Below are 20,049 nucleotides of genomic sequence, written 5' to 3'. Positions count from 1 at the left end.
GGGGTGAGGCAGGCGGACAGGAAGCCAACAAATGAACATGCAGGTAATACTCCATGGTGGTAAGTACCACAAAGAAAAGTAATGAAAGTAACTAAGCCATCCAGAGATAGTATGGAGACAATGCTCCTGTAGGTGGAGACGGGAGTCCCTCAGAGAGGGTGACATATGTGTGGATGAAGCAAAAAATGTTACCACTCACTTAACCAGAGCTCAGTGGAAGCTGGTCTGGGATTATGAGAAAGATATTCAATCAAGAGTTCTGTTTTTGACCATAGAATACCCGGCATCTAAAGTGGAGATTCTGGGATGGGGATACAGCTCAGTTGATAGAGTGATAGATCAGAAGTTCAAGGTTACCCTCAGCTACATGAGACCCTGTTTCCAAAAAGAAAATAAAAGAAAAAGAGTGTTTCTCTCAATGGAGAAATTGTGCTCTAATAGCCCTCTGTGAGGGAAGAGCCCCCAGAGCAAGGAGTTCAGTGCATCTAATGATCCAAGAGTAGCAAGCAGCCTGGTGGAAGGAGACAAGCCAGGCACACAGGTACAGATGCAGGTTGGAAAGGCAGGCAGCGACTGGATCATTTAAAGATTCGTAGGCAGCTCAGAAGCCTGGGATTTTATTTGTGTTGGAGGGAAGCTGGTGGTATGTGAAAGCTGAAGAGGGAAGCACTCAGGCTATTGCAGTTGCCCAATCCAGAGAATGGTGGTGAGGTCTGAGGTCACAGCCGGGAGATGTGAGCAATGGCCACTGTAGGGTTCTATTTTAAAAGTACAGGCTTCAAGGACTGGGGATGTAGCTCAGTGATAAGAGTGATTGCCTGGTATGCACAGGCACCACCACCACCACCACCACCACCACCACCACCACCACCACCACACCCACCACAACCAACCCCACACCCACAACACACAACACCACACACACACACACACACACACACACACACACACACACACACACAGCATCTCACAGAACTTGCTTTACTGATTGGATGGAGGTGTGTGTAAGGAAAATAGAAGAATCAAGTGTGACTCGGTTTTGGCTATAGAGGCTGGTCAAGGGTTAGAGGAAGGTATAGAATCAAGACTGTTTCTAGCCATTGCAATTGGCAACTAAATAGAGCTACTGTGTACATGTTGGATAAATAGCTCATTGGAAAAGTTGTGCTCTAAGAGGGAGCAGAGAATGTGAACAGGAAGTGGAAGAACTGGAAGACTATTTTTTTAGAGCAGATTTGGGTGAACAGCAAACTTGAGCAAATGGTAGGGATTTCACATCTATCTCCGGAATATAGATTACGCGTGTTCAGCTGCCCCATCATAGTGGGTCATCTGGTATAACTGGTGAAACCACATTGCCACATCAACATGTTTCTATGCTTGATTTTCTGAAGTTGAAATCATTAGTATCTAAAGTGTGTGCTGAGAATAAACTTGACAATACACTATGTACATTGAGGGGTGTTGATGTTCAGACCCGAAAGTAACCTCAGACAAGGGGAGTGCTTAACTCAAAGACAGCAGAAGGCTCGGGGCTCAGCACCTCCAGGGCGAGAGCCCGGAGTGCGTTCTTGTTTTTCCTTTTATTGGCCTTGCAAAACAATTAGAGCATGAGAAGCAGAAGCACAGTACGTGACTTCTCACAGGACACAGACATTTTTCCCAGCTACTTTTTATCTAGGTACAAAGTCCTGCTGTGGCTACTGACTGTCTTCAAGGACATTCTGGGGTTTGGAATAACAAGCTCAAGATGAAGGTTGTGGTGTCGGTCAGTGTGCTGACTGACACCTCCACACAGTTCCTCGTGTGCAAGGAACTTTGTGGCATTCCTCAAACTTGCTTGTGACCATCCAAAACAGCCTGTCCAGTTAAGTCTATGTTGCCCAATTTCTTCTCTTTATATCATTTTGTTCCTTCAGAGGGGTTGAGAGGTTATTGTCCCATGCTAGTGCTTTGTAATCTCAGGTGATTCTTAGAATTCTCTGGGTAACCTTATCATCTTTAGGTCAAGTTCTGTACACTGAGTTTCAGACTCAATCTGGGTGACCTGGGTATCAGCAAGTTCTCAAAGATTCTCAGATAATTTTAAGGTGTAGTCTTGATTGAGAAACATGGCTCAAGCCTTAAATGAGATTTAATGTTAGAGGGTAGGGTGGGGGAGATAACTCAGTTGGTAAAGCTCTTGCCATATTGGGTGTGAGGACCTGAGTTCAAGCCCCAGAACCCATTTGACCAGTTATTCTAGCCTCATTGGTAAACTTGAGGCCAAGCAAGGAGGAGCACAGCTCCTGAAGGATGACACCTGAGAGTATCTTCTCATTTCTGTGAGCATTTTCACACACAGACACGCACACGTGAGCATCTGTGCACATAGACACAGAGAATGTGAGAGAGGAGGACATATGGTTTGATTTGTCAGAATAATAGTAGTGGCTACTAAACCAGCCTCTCAAAGATAGGGTGTGTTAAGGAGTTCTATTTGACAGAAATCCCCTCGAAGGAGGTGGGGATTTTTAGAAGGATATGGAAGATTTTCACAGGATTCAAGGATGTTTTGGGCTAGGGTAGCTTGAGGCATTGAAGGAAAGAAAGTAGGGGCTTTTAAGGAATGAGCATTCAATGACTTTTTTCTACAATTATCAGCCTTACTGATTCACATTCTCAGTGAGCATATGACTAGCCATAAATAACCATAAATTTGAAATTCCTCTGTGAAGGCCCATTCCTGATGATTCCTGATGGCTCCTAATATAGTCCAAACCACTACCGTAACACCCTAAACATGCCAAGTCTCCTTTGAAGCAGCTAACTGTATAAAGGCCTTGGTCACACAGTATGACTATTGCTACAGGAGAGAGAGAGTGTGTGTTTGTGTGTGTGTGTGTGTGTGTGTGTGTGTGTGTGTGTGTGTGTGTTTGTGTGTGTGTGTGTGTGTGTGTGTGTGTGTGTGTGTGTGTGTGTGTATGTTTGTGTGTGGTCCCTGTAGCCCCAGCTGGCCTTGAACTCACTAAATAGACAAGTTGGCTGCTATCACAGAGACATGAGCCTGCCTCTGCCTCCTGAGTGCTGGGATTAGAGGGAGGGTCTACCACACCCAGCCCAAGATGGGCAGTGCTTAGGGACAGCGACTCTGGGCTGAATAAGTATATAGAGAAGAATAAGAATAATTTAAACATTTAAAAGAAAGTCCAGCCTGGTCTGGAACTTACTATGTAGCCCAGACTGGCCTCAAATTCACAGCACTATTCCTACCTTAACCTCCCAAGGGCTGGGTTATAGCATAAGACACCATGTCTAGCACCACGTTTGACTTCTGATGGTATTAGTTACAGGCAATGTTGCCATGAGGAAGGCAAATTAAATGACTGAATGAGGAAGTCTAGAAAACTAAGGTTTCCAAAGTTAAAGTGCGCTGGTCAGTTTTTATCAACTTGACACAAACCAGAGTCACCTAGGAAGAAAGAACCTCAACTGCAAAATTCCCCAGAGAAGACTGGCCCATGGCCCTGCCTGTGAGACGTTTTCTTCAATGGCTATTTGATGTTGGAGGGTTCAGCCCACTGTGGTGGAGCCACCCCTAGGGAGCTGGGCCCAAGCAAGTCAGAGGAAGCAAGCTGACAAGTCAGAGGAAGCAAGCTGGCAAGTCAGAGGAAGCAAGCTGCCAAGCGCGTTCCTCCAGGGTCTCTGCTTCAGTTCCTTCAGGGCTTTGGCGTCCCTCAATGGGCTGTAATCTGTGAGCCAAATAAACCATCCCCCTCCTCAAATTGGTTTTGGTCAGTGTTTTATCACAGCAGCAGACAGCAAATTAAGACACCATAATTAGGGGAAAAAAAAAACAAACCCAAAACAGGAGAAAAACTCAGTGATGGTGATTATAAAATGTGACCAGACATGACACAAGTCTATAGAATCATGGAGAACTGCTGATGTTCAAACTGAGCTGAAGTTTTAAAGAAGGAAGAGAGAAACATCACCATGAAATATTTGTAATGGTACAAAAATCAAACGAAGGAACACGTGAGCCTAATTCTTTTATACCTTTGGTTTTTCGTTTTTGCCAAAGGTTTTGTATTTTTCTGAGGAAGAAATAGTTGGGCTTGTGGTTCTGGAGACTGAGAAGTCCAAGATCATGGGGCTAGAATTCTCTAAGCTTCTTGTAAGGGCTTCATGTTATTTCAACTCATGGCAGAAAATGGAAGGGCAGCCAGTGGACTCGACCAAGCAAATTAAGGCAGCTGCACTTAACAACAACTTGCTCCCATGAGAACAACATTAGTCACCTTTAACTGCCTAACCACCTCATATAGGCTCCCGTCTCCCACCACACACAGTGGCAGCCAAATTTTGACATGAGTCTTGGAGAGGACAAACCACATTAAACCACGGCACAGTCACGTCCCAAACACTGTGGGTACGCCAGAAAAGACGACACTGAATAAGATGCCAGGGTCTACAGTTCCTTTCTGCACTGACAGTACGTGGTTCTAGAAAAGTTGTTCAATTCAATCCCTTTCCTTCGTTCTAGACAGCACAGAGGCATGGAGATAAGTCACCTCAGGGCTCTGACAGTCCCATTCAGGGCATGAAGAAGATGCTTCAGATTTGCTTTCTGGAATATCTTTTCTAGAATGATGTCCATGTCTGAATAGACAAGGCATCTTTCTTTGGAGCACAGAAAATCAACACCATAACAGAGAAAAATGTTAAAGTATGATTTTCAACCTTTTGTGAAGGAAATGACATTTAATTTTGCTCCAGGAAGAAGTCTTAAATAAAAAAGGAAACAAAGGGAAAGTAAGAGGAAGAAGTCAAGAAATTCACCTGTGCTTAGTGTTTCTCTGAAGGTCACGCTCACTGATGTTTTGATAAGGACACCCTCTTTGGCACACGAGGCCTTTTTGCATGATGACATAGATAGGTGCTGTTAGTCACAGTATGGCTGCCCTACCTTGAGTTGTACCTGCAGGTGGAGGTGAAAGAAACCAACACAAAGCCTTTTTATTTTTCCTGAGGTCATCTCCATCGCTTTCCTAAGCACATATCTGGACTCAGGCTCTTTAAGTTGATTTTTCAGGCTCCCTGCTGTGAACCAGTTATCTGGTTTAAAAAGCATTTTGGGGAGGTCCATGGATGGGAAGTCATCAGTCTTAGTGAGGAAGCTCTCACTTCTGTTTTGCTCAGTGGACATCAAATTGCCATCTATATTTACACATATGCCCATAGATTAGTGGTGCTGCATCATCTTTGGGTAGAGAAGCTTCTTTGCTTCTCTGCAATGGGCAATGATAACTTCAGAGACTCGTAATTGGTTAAAGAGCTGAAAAGAAGCGACTGTTGAATGCCCAGCCATAAATGACCATCTATATCACCCACCCATACCAAGGCTCAGAGAAGATCACAGAAAATGTTGTAAGAAGAATGTGGCAGCTGGGAGAAGGGGTGGGCGCTGTGGAGTGCCGTCTTCTGTCCATGGCAATGCTCCTGAGAAGTCCCACCCTTCCCCGAGGATCTATAAGCAGCTCACAGTACTAGGGGAGGGAAAAACATTTTCTTCAGTGGTAAGTTTTTCCCGTATTCCTGTACATAACCCCTGACACATGCTCCTGTAAGCATGCATAATTAAACTCATGGGGTCACACACACACGCACACACACATACACACACACACAAAGGCACACACACAAAAGACATGGAAATAAAAAAGAGACTTGTTGGAGAGGGAAAGAAAATAAGCTTGTTTAGGAGGGGCCAGGCGAGGAGGCAGAAATGATCATAATGAGACCCATAATCAATGTGTGATAATGTAAAAAAAAATTGCTCTTTCTTTTGGAGACAGGGTCTCCCTGTCCCCAGTTGGCCTAGAACTCACTATATAGACCAGCCTGGCCAGTCTCTGTGAGATCGACCTGGCTCTGCCTCTTGAGTGCTGGGATTAAAGGCCTGTACCATCACACCTAGCTATAATTATTTTTTTAATTTTAATTTTGTTTTTATTGTATGTGTATGCGTGTATTGCCTGCATGTATGTAGGTGCATCCGTGTTGTGGAATGCCCACAGAAGTCAAAAGATGGTGTCAGGTCCCCTGGAACTGGAGTTATGGGCAGTTGTTAGTCGCTACATGGGTGCTGGGATTCAAACCTAGGTCTTCTGCAAGAAGAGCCAGCGCTCTTAACCACTGAGCCATCTCTCCAACCCTAATTAGATTTTTTTTAAAAGGACTAAACTGGAACTTTTTTAAAGTAAAGAAAAAGAAAAAAAAGAAATGTGTTTTGGAATGAGAGTGGTCCACAAGGAATTGTTATTTGCAATTAGACTAGAAAAAGAACTGAGTACATTCTACATTCCAATGAAGTCATAAAAGTCACTCAACAAATCAGCAGTCCACAGCTGAATTTATAACTAAATAGATGGAAATCATAGATGATTTCATGAAGTCTGATGTTAAATAAGACATTTTTATGTGAGTCTAAATACTATGCATGTATCCAGCACATAAAATTCTAAACCTTAGAAATAAATGCCCTTCTGAAATGAAAATTTACAGTGCAAAGTAATCCCTCGAAGAAGTAATATTGGACATTTTAAATATTGCCATGAACGTTTGGAGACATCTGTGAATGCATGTTCAATGAATCTCATGTGTATGTGAGTGAGGGGCAGAGATATAACATGAACGCCACTTTAAAACATAAGTCTGATGAGTTGTTCATAGCTTGTTGAAAGAAAACAAGACTAAGAGAAGAAAGATTATCTCTAAGGTGTTTCTGAAAGGCATCTCAGGAGCGAGACAGCTGTCCAAGAGAGACGATGCTCCACGTATCCGACACTAGTCCGCCACTGTTTTGTTACTGGATGAGGATTGATACAGTGTTTGCCACTTTCATAAGTTAAGGTAAAGTTATTATGTGTTTCTTCTAACTGATCTACATATGGCTATTCTTTTGAGGGAAAAGGAAGCAAATTGCAGCTGGTACCATTCTTGAGTATGTGTGATGTATGCTTTGGTCTATCTCAGTGCTCTGTGGCATACCCACTTCAATCACCCATCTGACCTACTTGGAGTTCCTCCAGCCCACAGAGTCCTTTATATATCTTGTGCCCATTTGCATAGGCCACTGTTTTTAGTAAAAACAGCAATGTGAAGACCCCATGTCTGCCTACCAGAGGACGGTAAAAAGTGAGTGTCCTATGTTCTCTTCAATTCATCTCTAAATGTTTCCCACACCTTTACATTGGAGCTGCTTTTAAACTTTTAAAATCAGGAGACTTGGTTAGTGGGGCGAGGGAGACGGCTCAGCTGTAAAGTGCCTGCTGAGCAAACATGAAGACCTGTTCTAGCTTGTTTCTCCATTGCCGTGACAAAACACTCTGATCAGTACCAACTTGGGGAGGAAAAGGGTTATTTGGCTTACATCTCCCAGGTCACAATTCATCAGGGAGCCCAAGGTAGGAACTCAAGGCAGGAACCTGGAGGCAGGAGCTGGAGCACAGGGCATGGAGGAATGCTACTTACTGGCTTGCTCCCCTGGCCCCTGCTTTCAACCTGCTTTCTCATGCAACACAGGCCCACCTGCCCAGGGGTGGCACCACCCACAGTGGGTTGGGCCCTCTCATGTCACTCAGCAATCAAGAAGATGCCCACAGACATGGCCACAAGCCAGTCAAATTGGGGAAATTCCCCAACTGAGGCTCCCTCTACCCAGGTGTTGACAACCAAAGCTATCCAGCACTGGGCCTGAGTTCAGATCCCTCAGCACTCGTACAAAGCTGTATGTGGCAGTGTATGTCTATAATCGCAGTGCTGAGGGGATGGAGACAGGTGGATCCCTAAAGTTCACTGGCCACCCAGTCTGACTGATGAAATGAGCTCCAGGTTCAGTGAGAGACATTGTCACAAATGATAGGATGTGGAGAGTGATTGAGGAAGACACCTGATGTCAACCTCTGGTCTCATACGAGCACACACACACACACACACACACACACACGTGCATACATACACATGCACACATGTGCACACTCACAGAAACACCCCCAAACACACATAATAACATACATCACACACATACCTATATGTGACTTTGTTTTGAAATATTTACCACATTTCCTCCATTGTTAACACATCCTCACATCCTAAGTATTTAATGAATTGTTGTTCAAATAATTAATTTATGACTTGTAGTCAGAGTTTTACACTCCTTTAATCCTAGCAGTTGGGAGGTAGAGGCAGGTGGATCTCTGTGAGTTCAAGGTAAGCCTGGTCTACATAGCGAGTTCCAGGTCAGCTGGGACTACAGGGAGACCTTGTCTCAAAAATACAGGAAAGAAAAAAAGGAGAGAGAGAGAGAGAGAGAGAGAGAGAGAGAGAGAGAGAGAGCCAACAAAGAAACAAAAAACCAAAGGGAGAGCTGTGCTTAGAGCTATCAAGGAGAGCATGAGAACAAGGTAGGAGGTTCAAGAAGCTGAAAGCGCTCACTTGTTAGAAGTAGAGAATAGAGCTGGAGAGATGGCTCAGTGGTTAAGAGCACTGACTGCTCTTACAGAGGACCTGGGTTCAAGTCCCAGCACCCACATGGCAGCTAACAACTGTCCATAACTCCAGTCCCAGGGGATCCAATGCCTTCTTCTGACCTCCGCAGGCACTGTATGACACGGGTGCCCTTACAGACATGCAGGAAATATACTCATACATATAAAATAAATAAATAAAATATTTTTTTAAAAAAGAAGCAGAGAATAACTGCCAGGTGAAATTATAAGATGCCAAGAGTGAACTGTTCAAAGGATCCGGACGTTGGAACCAGCCCCACCTTCTCCGTGCCTTTGTCTCTTCTTTTTCCTCCTTTGCTGCTTTTCTTCTTGAATGTTCTTTTTTCTCTGATACTTTCGTCCCTGTCTCCGTTGCTGTTCTCATTGCTCTGACAAAATACCTGGCATGGGCAATTTAAGAAAGAAAGGATTTGCTGTGACTGGGAGCTTCAGACCATCATGGCAGGGAAGGCAGGGTGGGGTTCATGGTTAATGGGGCATGAGATGACAGGTCTGCACACCTTGGAGGAGAGGACACAGAACACACAGGGATGGAAGCAGGAACATTCTAGAACCCTCAAAGGCTCTCCTACCAGCCAGGTTCCACAACCTCCCAAAACAGAACAACTGGGTGGGGGACAGGTGGTCAGACACATGAGCTGATGGGGGTTTGTGTGATCCAGACTGTAACATTCTACATTGGGCTTGTGGTCAACTCAAAATGCAAAATGTACCAGTCTAGCTTCAAAGGTCCTCATAGCCTTAACAGTCCCAACTGTTCCTAAATCCAGTCTCTTCTGGGACTCAAGGCAGATGCTTAGCTGCAAGCTCCTGGCTCAGCGGTTAAGAACACTGGCTGTTCTTGCAGAAGACCCAGGTTCGAATCCCAGCACCCACATGGCAGCTAACAACTGTCTGTAACTCCAGTTCCAGGGTATCTGACAGCCTCTTCTGTCCTCTTCGGGCATTGTACAACAGAGGTGCACTTACCTACATGCAGGCAATACATGCATACACATAAAATAAAAATAATAAATAAAATATTTTTAAAAATTGTAAGTGGTATATGAGCTGGTGATATGGTTCAGCTGGTAAAGGCTCTTGCTGCCAAGCCCTGATGACATGAGTTCAATCCCCAGAACCCACACTGTTGAAGGAGAGGACTGACTCCCAGAAGTTGTCCTTTGACTTCTACATGTGCACTGAGTCATGCGTATGTGCACAAGCACACATATACACACACTAAATAAATTAATAATAAATATAATTTTTTTAAAGTTAACATATTTCCAGGGCTGGAGAGATGGCTCCGCAGTTAAGAGCACTGACTGCTCTTGCAGAGGACCCGGGTTCGATTCCCAGCACCCACATGGTGGCTACGAACCGTCCTTAACTCCAGTTCCAGGGGAATCCGAAGCCCTCTTCTGACCTCTGCGGCATTGCACGATACGGGTGCACTCACATACATACAGGCAATACACTCATACATATAAAAAAATAAAAATAATAATTTTTTTAAAGTTGACATATTTCCAATATGCAGTGGAGTGGTACAGAATAAACATTCTCCTTCCAAAGGGGAGGAGTGGAAGTATATTAAGGAAAGGCCAGTCAAAGGGAGACCGTAACCCAGTAACTGGGCAAACGGCAAACCCTGAAGCTCTGTGATTGGCATTCAGAGCATACGGTGGCATCATCTGAGGTCTATCAGGCCTGAGTAGCCATATCCCTATGACTGCCTCCTGCAGCACACACAGGTTTTCTCTGGAGCTGGACCTACTTTGTACTGACAACTTTCCTCGACGAACGTCCCACATTCCTGATATCTCCAGCACTTTGGAGTCTCCACCACATCTTGGGTACAACTGTACTCAGATTTTTTTCTAAGTAGGTGGACACATTTTATATGTGGTCTTCACTGTGGGTTAGACACTCAGGAAATGGGAAGGCAGATTGGGGGCCTATAGTCCCAACACTGGGGAGACTGCAGCAGGAGGATTGTGAATTCAAGGCCAGCCTGGGCAACGTGGTAAGGTCCTAACTCAAGAGAAAAAGTTGTTCTGGCCAAATAGCAAAGACACCCATGTAGACATGTCATGGTGAGCCCCATGAAGTGCTCTAAATCACATATGTTGTATCAAAATTGTCCTGAGGTCAATCAGAGAGACCATGTACATTCTTCCACATTCAAGTCATTTTGATCAAGTCATCAACCTTATGAAGGATGTCTTCTTGGTGAGGCAGTGCTCCGTAGCTAAGACAATCCAGAATAGGCTGCCTGTCATATGGTATCTGCTGGTAGCTTCCCTCTCCTGGGATAAGTCCTTCCTTGAGGGACTGGCCAGGGACCTCTGTGTTCACTTTCTATATCTTTGCACCTCTAAGATCTGTGTCTCCAGATACATTGAGAGACAGGCAATCCAGGTTTATATCATATCCTTTCTCTGGGAGAAACTGTGAAGGAAAAAACAGAAACTAAAACGTGCTGTCACAGCTGGGCTCAGAACCACAGCTGTATTCACCCTCTTCTTCCTGGTCTCGCCATCCTAGAGTCACTTGCTCAGTTACTGTCTCTGTTGTTCTTGGTGGCTTCCTAGGTTGGGTGGTTAGCCTTCATCCTTGGGGTTCTGTCCTTGGTCATAATGTCCTTCTTAAGGCAAAGTGATTGCACTTGCCTGGGGTAGACCACAAATGTATCAGGCAATACCACAGGATGCTTTGGTGGATCATCTAGTGGCTTATATTACTTTATAAACTGACTATGTAACAGAACCCCCCTCCCAGAAAATTAAAACCAAATACTCCTGCAACACAGTGGTTGTTCTCCTTCCTTTCTGTTTATAAAAAAATTTTGAGACAGGTTTTATGTAGTCCAGGCTGCCCTCAACCTTGCCATGTCACCTTCCAAGGCTGGCCTTGAACTCCTGATCCTTTTGTCTCCATCTCTCAAGTTCTGGGACTGCAGGCATGTGTTGTCACACCCTGCTGGGCTCCCCTTTCTTGCTGATTCCTGAACACAAGGTGTGCAGAGTGCCTATGAGATACCTACAACTACTGTCCAACAGGACTCTTGTCCCCTGGAAAAAGTGTGATCATTTCAGGATTCAGGACTTAAGGCCTGCAGAACCCAGGATTTCAGGAATAGGGAACACAGACCCCCGCCAAATGTCAGATAATAGGTTCATTTCCTCTAGTTCTCACACCCATGTATTCTTCCCATGATGGTCCAATGCTACATAGATGATTTTGTTTAAATTACATTGTGTGTCTGTGTGTGTGCGTGTGTGTGTGTATACATGTATGCTATAGTATGTTTGTGGAGGTCAGACAGAACATACTAGAGTTGGCTCTCTCATTCCATCCTGTAGGTCCCAGGGAGGGAAGTCAGGTCATCAGGTTTTGTCAGCAAGTCCCATTACCTGCTGCTGAGTTATTCTTCTGGCCCATGAATGTTTTTATTCAAAGAATATACCGCCTTCTAGAGAAAGGTGCCGATGCCACAGAGTATCACTTCCGAGTTGGCATTTTGATGATATCTTTGGCAGACTATTCTTGTTCTCTTTGTCTAGCAGCTGTGGGTGCTACAGGATGAGATATGGTCAGTCTGGGTACATGGGAGCCTGAGCCACTGGGCATTTGGATAGCATCCATCTCGGCTTCTCTGGTCATTGCATTCAGGGCCTAGCATGCCAGCACTTTGGTGAGTTGTGACCATGGGGAGCTGATGTCAACTGGCCATGTCATTTTATTCTGCTTTATTGGTTTGGTGCCTCTTTCATGGGGGAGCTTTCTGGAGTCAAAGAAATGAGCTACAAAGGTGCTCACGTCTCATACCCACTGTTAGTGCCCCATTCTTCTGCAGATACCCAGGTTTCTTCATCCTACTCTTCTCAACATTTTCCTCCCAAACCTCAAACAAGTCAGCCAAGTCTTCTATACTGTAGGAGTCTACTCTGTCCCCAACTCTTTTCCACACAAAGTAGATGCCCGTGAGCAGCTTCCAACGATCTGCCCATCTGAAGGATTTTCCTTGCTGTCCTTCAAAGGCCACTCTCGAGGGCAGCTGTAATGACCTCCACTTCTATTTCCAGTGTGCATCCACATAAGCTTGCTCATCTAAAGGAAGAGAAGTCTTTTCTTCCTTTGGGGTGGATGCACTGTGTCCCTCACTTGCCGAGGGGTGAGAACTGACTGAGGGCCGCATTACTTACTTTTCTTGTCACCGTGACAACAGTATTTGACAGAAGCAACTTATTAGAGGAAAGGTTCGCTTGGGTTTAGCATTTCAGTCTCAATTCATGGTGGTGGGAAGGGATAGCAGAAGAGCTCCATGTGCTGGGAGTGTGTGGTGGAGGCTCCTTTCATCACAGTCAGTCCAGGAAGCAGAGAAAGCTAGACTGGGACCAGGGTTAGGCTATACATTCAGAAATCCACCAGCAAGCCAGCTCCGCCAGCCATCTACCTCCTAAATTACCCTCAGCCTCCCCAAACAGCACCGCCAGCTGCAGACCCAGTGTTCAAACACATCAACCTGTGGGGGATGATTCACATTTGAAGTGTAACAAAGATCAATGGTACAGTAGACCCGGGGGCAGGTCACAAGCTGCCTGTTCAAGAGGCTTGCTTGTGTGCTCTGATCATGCTGATCTGACCCAGAGGTCTCCCCTGCTTCACCCCTTCATCGCTTGCTTCCTGTAGCAGAGTCCTCACCAACCACCCTTCTCCGGCTTCCCCTGTGTCCATACAAGGAACACATCCCATCTCTAATGGTTCCAACAATGCAATGTCTTTGCTGTGTGTGAGGGCTTCTGGCTTAGCAGAGCTGTGTTCCTCAGGTATCTGAGGTGTTCAGCTGTAGGAAACGTTATCTTCTGTTTTTCTGTCCCTGCATATGACAGCCCTTTCCCATAATCCACAGCCACAGATCTGTTATGGTCAAAGCTCAAGTTTGCACTTCTGTAAATGACCTTACCTGTGGCTTCAAATGACATTTCATAAGATTCAGAACAGTACTAACTCCACTTTTTCCTCTTAAAAGCCAGAGGATCGCAAAGCTCTGGTTATGATTGTCAAAGCCAAACCAAGTTCTTAATTTCTGAACTACAATACTAATCTACGTTGAGTTTCTAAGAAATTGGACTTCATAATTCTAAGACAGAATTCAATAAAAATCTAAGAAATCATGCTATTTTGGGAGCATGTGTATGTGATGTGTGTTTGCATGTGGGGTGGCATGTGTGTGTACATGCATATAGAAGTCAGAGGTTGACATGAGGTGTCTTTCTTGATGGCTCTGTACTTTATTTTTTAAATTTTATTATTTTTATTTTATGTGTATGAATGTTTTACATGCATGTATTTAAGTGCACCCATGTGTGCAATACCCACAGAGACCAGAAGAGGGCATCGGATCCCCTGGAACTGGAGTTACAGAAGATTGTTAGGCACCATGTGGGTGCTAGGAACTGAACCTGGATCCTCTGCAAGAACAGCCAGTGCTCTTAACCATCAAGCCATCTCTCCAGGCTCTGTACTTTATTCATTGAGGCAAAGTCTCTTACTGAGCTTGGAGCTTTTGATTAGTATAGACTAGCTAGCCAGCTTGCCCCAGGAGATCCTCTGTCTTCTCCTGTGTACTCAGATTTAGGTAGGCCACCACATCCACTAGGCTTTTACCTGGGTGCTGGGGGTTCTGAAAGCTGGTCTTGATTCTTGTGTGGTGAGGACCTAGTTTGGATCCCTAGGACTCACATAAAAAGCCTGGCACAGCAGAATGCACCTGTAATTCCAGTGCTGGAGGGCAGATACAGAATTCCTGGTGCTTGCTGGCCAGCCAGTGTAGCTGAACTGGTAATTATGGTCAAGGTCAGTGAGAGACTGTATCTCAAAAAATAAGTTGGAGAGTGATAGCAGAAGACACTCAACATTGACCTCTGGTTTCCACAGGCACTCACACACACACGCACACACACATGTATGTACCACACACACACACACACACACACACACACACACACACGGAAATCAAGATAAATCTTACTTTGGAGATGAATTTCCCTGTGTAGAAATATGCTATCACACAGTAAGCCTGGTCTCTGTCTGTTGTTAAAGTTGGATCTGTAATGCCCCTCGAGTCAGGAGTGGAGGCTCATGTGTATAATTCCAGATGAGGTAGCAGGACTGAGATCAACGTCAGCCTGGGCTACATAGTGAGACCTCAAAAAACACAGAAAGAAAAAAACAGTGTTTCATGATTAGCTTATCTTAGCGCTGTGGGAAGGTTGTGCAACCTTTAGGAAATGGATCCTCGTAAGAGGTTTCTGGTAATCAGGGGCGTGCTTTCAAAGGGTCTGTGAGACTCTCCACTCTCTTCTTCTTTTTCCTCCCCCTCTTCTTCTTCCTCCTCTCTCTCTCTCTCTCTCTCTCTCTCTCTCTCTCTCTCTCTCCAAATTCACACTAAAAAATAAAGTGAACAGACCTCTTCAGCCAGGTGCTCCCACCATGATGTATTGTGTTACAACAGCCCCAAAGCAAAAGGCCCAATCAACCGTGGACTGAGTCCTCCAAAAACTCTGATCCAAAACAAACCTTTGGTCTTTATAAGCTTATTATCTCAGGTATTTGTTTACAGTAACAGAAAGCTGATGAGCACAGCTATATTTCATTGGAGGAGAAAAGAGCCCAATCCACCCAAACCCGGAGCTTTGGCTTTAGATATTTATGACTTCTGGCAAGGGGCTGGAGAGATGGCTTAGTGGGTAAGAAAACTGACTGCTCTTTCAGAGGACCTGGGTTCAGTTCCCAGCACCCACATGGCAGCTAACAACTGTGTGAAACTCCAGTTCCAGGGGATTCGACGCCTCTTCTGCCTTCCATGAGCATTGCACAACACAGTATGCCTACATACGTGCAGACAATATACTCATACACAAAAAATAAAAATGATAAATAATATTTAAATTAATTATGACTTCTGGCAAAAGTGTCTCTCAAAGTTGTCATTTCTTCATTTTCAAATGAGGATGTAACAGCTAGCATATAGCCCTTAGGAGAAGTAAATTAGATAAAATATGTAACTCATCCCTTCCAGTGTGTAGTGCATACAAAGGGCTTCATAAACTACTTGTCAGAATGGGAACAGTGAAACAGTTCAAACAAGATTTTAAACTGGAAACTAAACTGTTCAAGATTTGAAATAGACCCGGTGAGGGCATCACTGTCCTGCTGCTGCTTACTAAATTGCCTTCATAAGGCAGCTTAATATACCAAAAGTATACCAAGTCTTCCAGACAGACCTCAGTCCACTTATAGTTCAATAATTCACTAGTTGTGTAACCTCAGGAAATCCCCAATGTCTCTGAGCCTCACTGTTCTATTCTGAAAAATGGGCATAATAGCTGTATAATTGGGAATAAATGATACGACCAGTGCTAAGTTTCCTAGTGTGGTTGGCTATAGTTCTCTCCCTCCATCCTGACCATGTTTCAGTGTCTGTGCTGAGCTGTGTCACCTTGTATCACTTTTGCTCCACAGAGGGAGGGAGAGTACAAATCGAAAGGGTTACTAATCCCTGAAAACCCTCAGATCACAGATAAACTCATTTCCTGATCACACCTCAGCATTGGCTTACGTGACTTTGATGACCTGATCACACACTGGGGACCACATGAAGGTCACCACTCAGAGCTGTACTCCCCATCAAAGTACTGGAACAAGACTTGCATCTGCTCACGTATGCTAGGGATGCACAAAAGGACAGAATGGAAAGGACAGCAGTCCCCCAAGGAGACTTCATTCACAGACTAAGAGCTTGCTTTCAGTGTTTGAATGGTGATACTGTCACAGCTGCAAAGCCAATGACACATACCACTTTATTTGCCATTTTAGATGTATGGATATATAAGCTAGGAATTAAAAACAGCCACACAAAAGCCATCAGGCATACATAGAAATTATGCTTTGTTTTGTCATGTTGGAGCTCAGATCTGGGGCCAGACTCATGCTAGGCGGCCTGACTCACAAAATTCCTAGGCTAGGGGTATAGGTATAGCTTAATGATGGGGTCATTGCCTAGGATGTCCCAGGCTCTGGATACACCAGGCTCTGGATCTCACCCCCAAAACCATGAGTGAAAGAACATGCAGCTTCAATAGAAAGAGAAAAATCTTATTAAGAAGGTTGACTTTCTTTTTTAAATTAATTTTACTTTAATTTTGTTTCTATGGGTGTTTTGCTTGCCTATATGTAAGTGCACCCCTGTGTGCAATGCCCACGGAGACCAGAAGAGGGCGTCAGATCCTCTGGACCTGGAATTATAGGCAGCTGTTAGCTACTAAGTGGATACAAGAGCAGCCAGTGTTCTTAACCATTGATGCATCTCTTCAGCCCTAAGAAGCTTAATTTTCAATCAGTGCAATTTAAAAATTTATGACAATCTTAAGTGAAACAGGCATTAATTGGTAGATGATTAATTTAACTTTCTAACCCTCAAAAAATTCAAATATTTTTTTAAAATTGATCATACTTTTAATTATTTTTATTATGAAAGTAATACATACATATTGGGAAATTGAAAGCTACACACAAATAAAAAAACATTTAGAAGACTCCTTATAATTCTATCTATAAAAAATTTGAAAAACATTATTTAGATATTTTCTCTGTGTCATTTTAAAACAAAAAATTCCCTTCCATTTAAATTATTTTTACCCCAACATCATTGGATTTTGTGTCTTTATTATTTTATATTAATTTTGTTTCTGAATGTTTGTTGTTATAAACATCACACAGCAGTAATGATTGTAGAAAATGACTTGGAAGATAATGTAGAAATATCTTAAAAATGGACAAAACTGCTTAAAGATATATGGGGGGCAAGGAGGAGACAGAACCATGGGTAAAGTGCTCGCCACACCAGCATGGGGACTAGGATTTGGATCCTCAGCACCCACAAATAGCTGAGTGTGTCCATGCATGTCTGTAACCCTAGCACAGATCCAGCCAAAATGGTGAGCTCCCGATTTAGTGGAAAACTGTCTTAAAAAGCAAAAACAGGGGCTGGGAAGATGGCTCAGAGGTTAAGAGCACTGGTTGCTCTTGCAGAAGACCCAGGTTCAATTCCCAGCATCCAGATGGCGGCTAACAACTATCTGTAATTCCAGTTCCAGGGGATCTGAAGTTTTCTTCTGACTTCCATTGGCATTGCACAACACAGGTGCACTTACACATATGCAGGCAATACCCTCATACACCTAAAAAAAAAGATTAAAAACAAACCATCAAAATAAGGTGGAGAGCAGCAGAGGAAAACACCTGATGTCGACCTCTGGCCCCTATAGGTGCATGCATGGCTGCACACATGAACATGTACCATGCAGACACCGCACACATACACATAAAAGATATACAAGAAGAAAAAAAATTATCCTCAGTGACGTATTGACAGTATCGCTACACAGAGTTCTTGGAAAGATGATGCTTGGACCAAATGATAATTTTAATCAAATCATCACTGCACCCAACTTGTTTTCCTTCTAAAGCACCCACGTTTTTGTCCCCACCTCATACCCCACTCCAGTGTGTCCTTTTTGTATGCTAGGACATTTCACCCACCCATTTTCTCATGGCCTAAATGCCCCTCTCATCCTGCTCCTCATCCTGCTTCTTTCTGGAACATCTGCCCTGCTAATAATTTTCCTTTCGGGTTCATTAGTGTTCTATATTTGATTGATGCTACCATTAATGCCTGTTGTCTTCCCTCCAGGCTGCTGAACACTGCTGGGAAAGTTCATACTTCATTTAAGTATGATTTTCTTACTTAAATTGCCCAACAATGGGCATGCTTGCCACCGTAGTGTCTGAAATCAGAAAGCTGTCACTGAACAATCTGAGAATAAATGCACAAAACTTCATCCAAGAATTGAGGAGGGGAGTGTAGACAGATCCCACAGCATAGATGGTCACAGGGTTTGGGGAGAGTCAGCAAACGGCAGATTCATCTTAGGGGGGTTCCTACAGCTCTGGTCTTGGAATTGGGACTTTGTACACCTACCTGTGCTTTGATCAAGGTGTGAGGAGGAGATCCAATCCAGACACCTTCTTGTCTTGCTCCTCAACTTTATTCTCTTTACAAGTCATTATTCTCTGCTTTAAAAAAAAAAATCAGTGACTTCCCTCTGTTATTTTTAGTTTGCTCTATTTCTCGCTTCTTATGCAGCTTCTTAGCTTGTTGGACTTCTTCTAAACTTTAATCAATACAAAAATTCAGACCTGTGACTGGAGAAATAACTCAGTGGTTAAGAGCACTGGCTGCTCTTGTAGAGGACTCGGATTTTGTTCTCGGGACCCACATAAGGACTAACAACCATCTGTTATCTCCAGTTCCAGGGGATCAGATGCCCTCTTCTGTCCTCCGCAGGCATTGTACCACATGGGTGCATTTATGTACATTCAGGCAATACACTCACACATATGAAAAAAATAAATAAATAAAATATATTTTAAAAACACAGAACTGAATTTTCCTCTTCGCGCTGTTTCTATGGGTTCTGATATGTCATTTCATTCTTTTATGGTTATGGTGCTGTTTGGGTTTTGTTTTTCTTCTTGATCCGAATGTTATCTAAGCATTTAAAATTTTCCAAGGAGTGGAAATGTTTCATCTTTCATTTGCCATTAATTTCTGGTTCAACTGACTGCGATCAGATAATGATACCCAAATGGTTTGTCTACCTGGATATGTTAAGCCTGTTCTCCATTGCCTAAAATATGGCCAATTGTTTCCAATGTTTTATTGATATTTAGAAAGATGTAAACTCTGTTTCAGGGTACATAGCTTTATTGACTTACATGTATTTATTAGTTAAGTGTGTGTATGTGTGTGAGTGGGCATGTACCATGGTGCATGCATGGAGGACAATTTGCTGGCCTTGGTAATCTTCTTCAACCATGTGGGGCATGGGGATTGAGGTCTGGTCATCAGGCTTGAGAGCAAGTGCCTTTACCTGCTGCCGATCTTGCTGGCCCAGAGTTTTAAATATTAGATTTGCCACATTGATTTCATTTTAAAATCTTTTCAACTTCGTGTGTGTGTGTGTGTGTGTGTGTGTGTGTGTGTGTGTGTGTGTATGCCTTTAAGCTGGCAAGGACTGCACCAATTCTTCCTGTTTATTCATTCCTATCGTATTTGTTATAAGTAACGATTTTATGCTGTTTGGTGTATAGATTTTCCTAGTTTTCTTCATTATGAATTATATGCTTTATAAAATTGCACTTTAACACGTTTGTGCTGTGTATGGTGTTGCCATCTAATTTCTTTATATTTATCTGGCATTAGCTAGTATATCTTTTTCATTCTTTCATTTTCAACATTTCAGAATTGTTTGAGCACTTTCTTGTATACCAGATTTTAGTTGATTGTAGTATCTTGGTGGGTTTTTTGTACTAAGCATTCTACCTAATCCTCTACAATTTCATCAGCTTGAAATCACTTTTACACCCAATTAAAGATGTGAAAATC

The sequence above is a fragment of the Nannospalax galili genome, unplaced genomic scaffold (genome assembly GCF_000622305.1).
Source record: "Nannospalax galili isolate Female #2095 unplaced genomic scaffold, S.galili_v1.0 scaffold209, whole genome shotgun sequence".
NCBI classification, from domain to species: Eukaryota; Metazoa; Chordata; class Mammalia; order Rodentia; family Spalacidae; genus Nannospalax; species Nannospalax galili.
The sequence above is the reverse complement of the archived record's forward strand: the minus strand, read 5'-3'. Positions refer to the sequence as shown.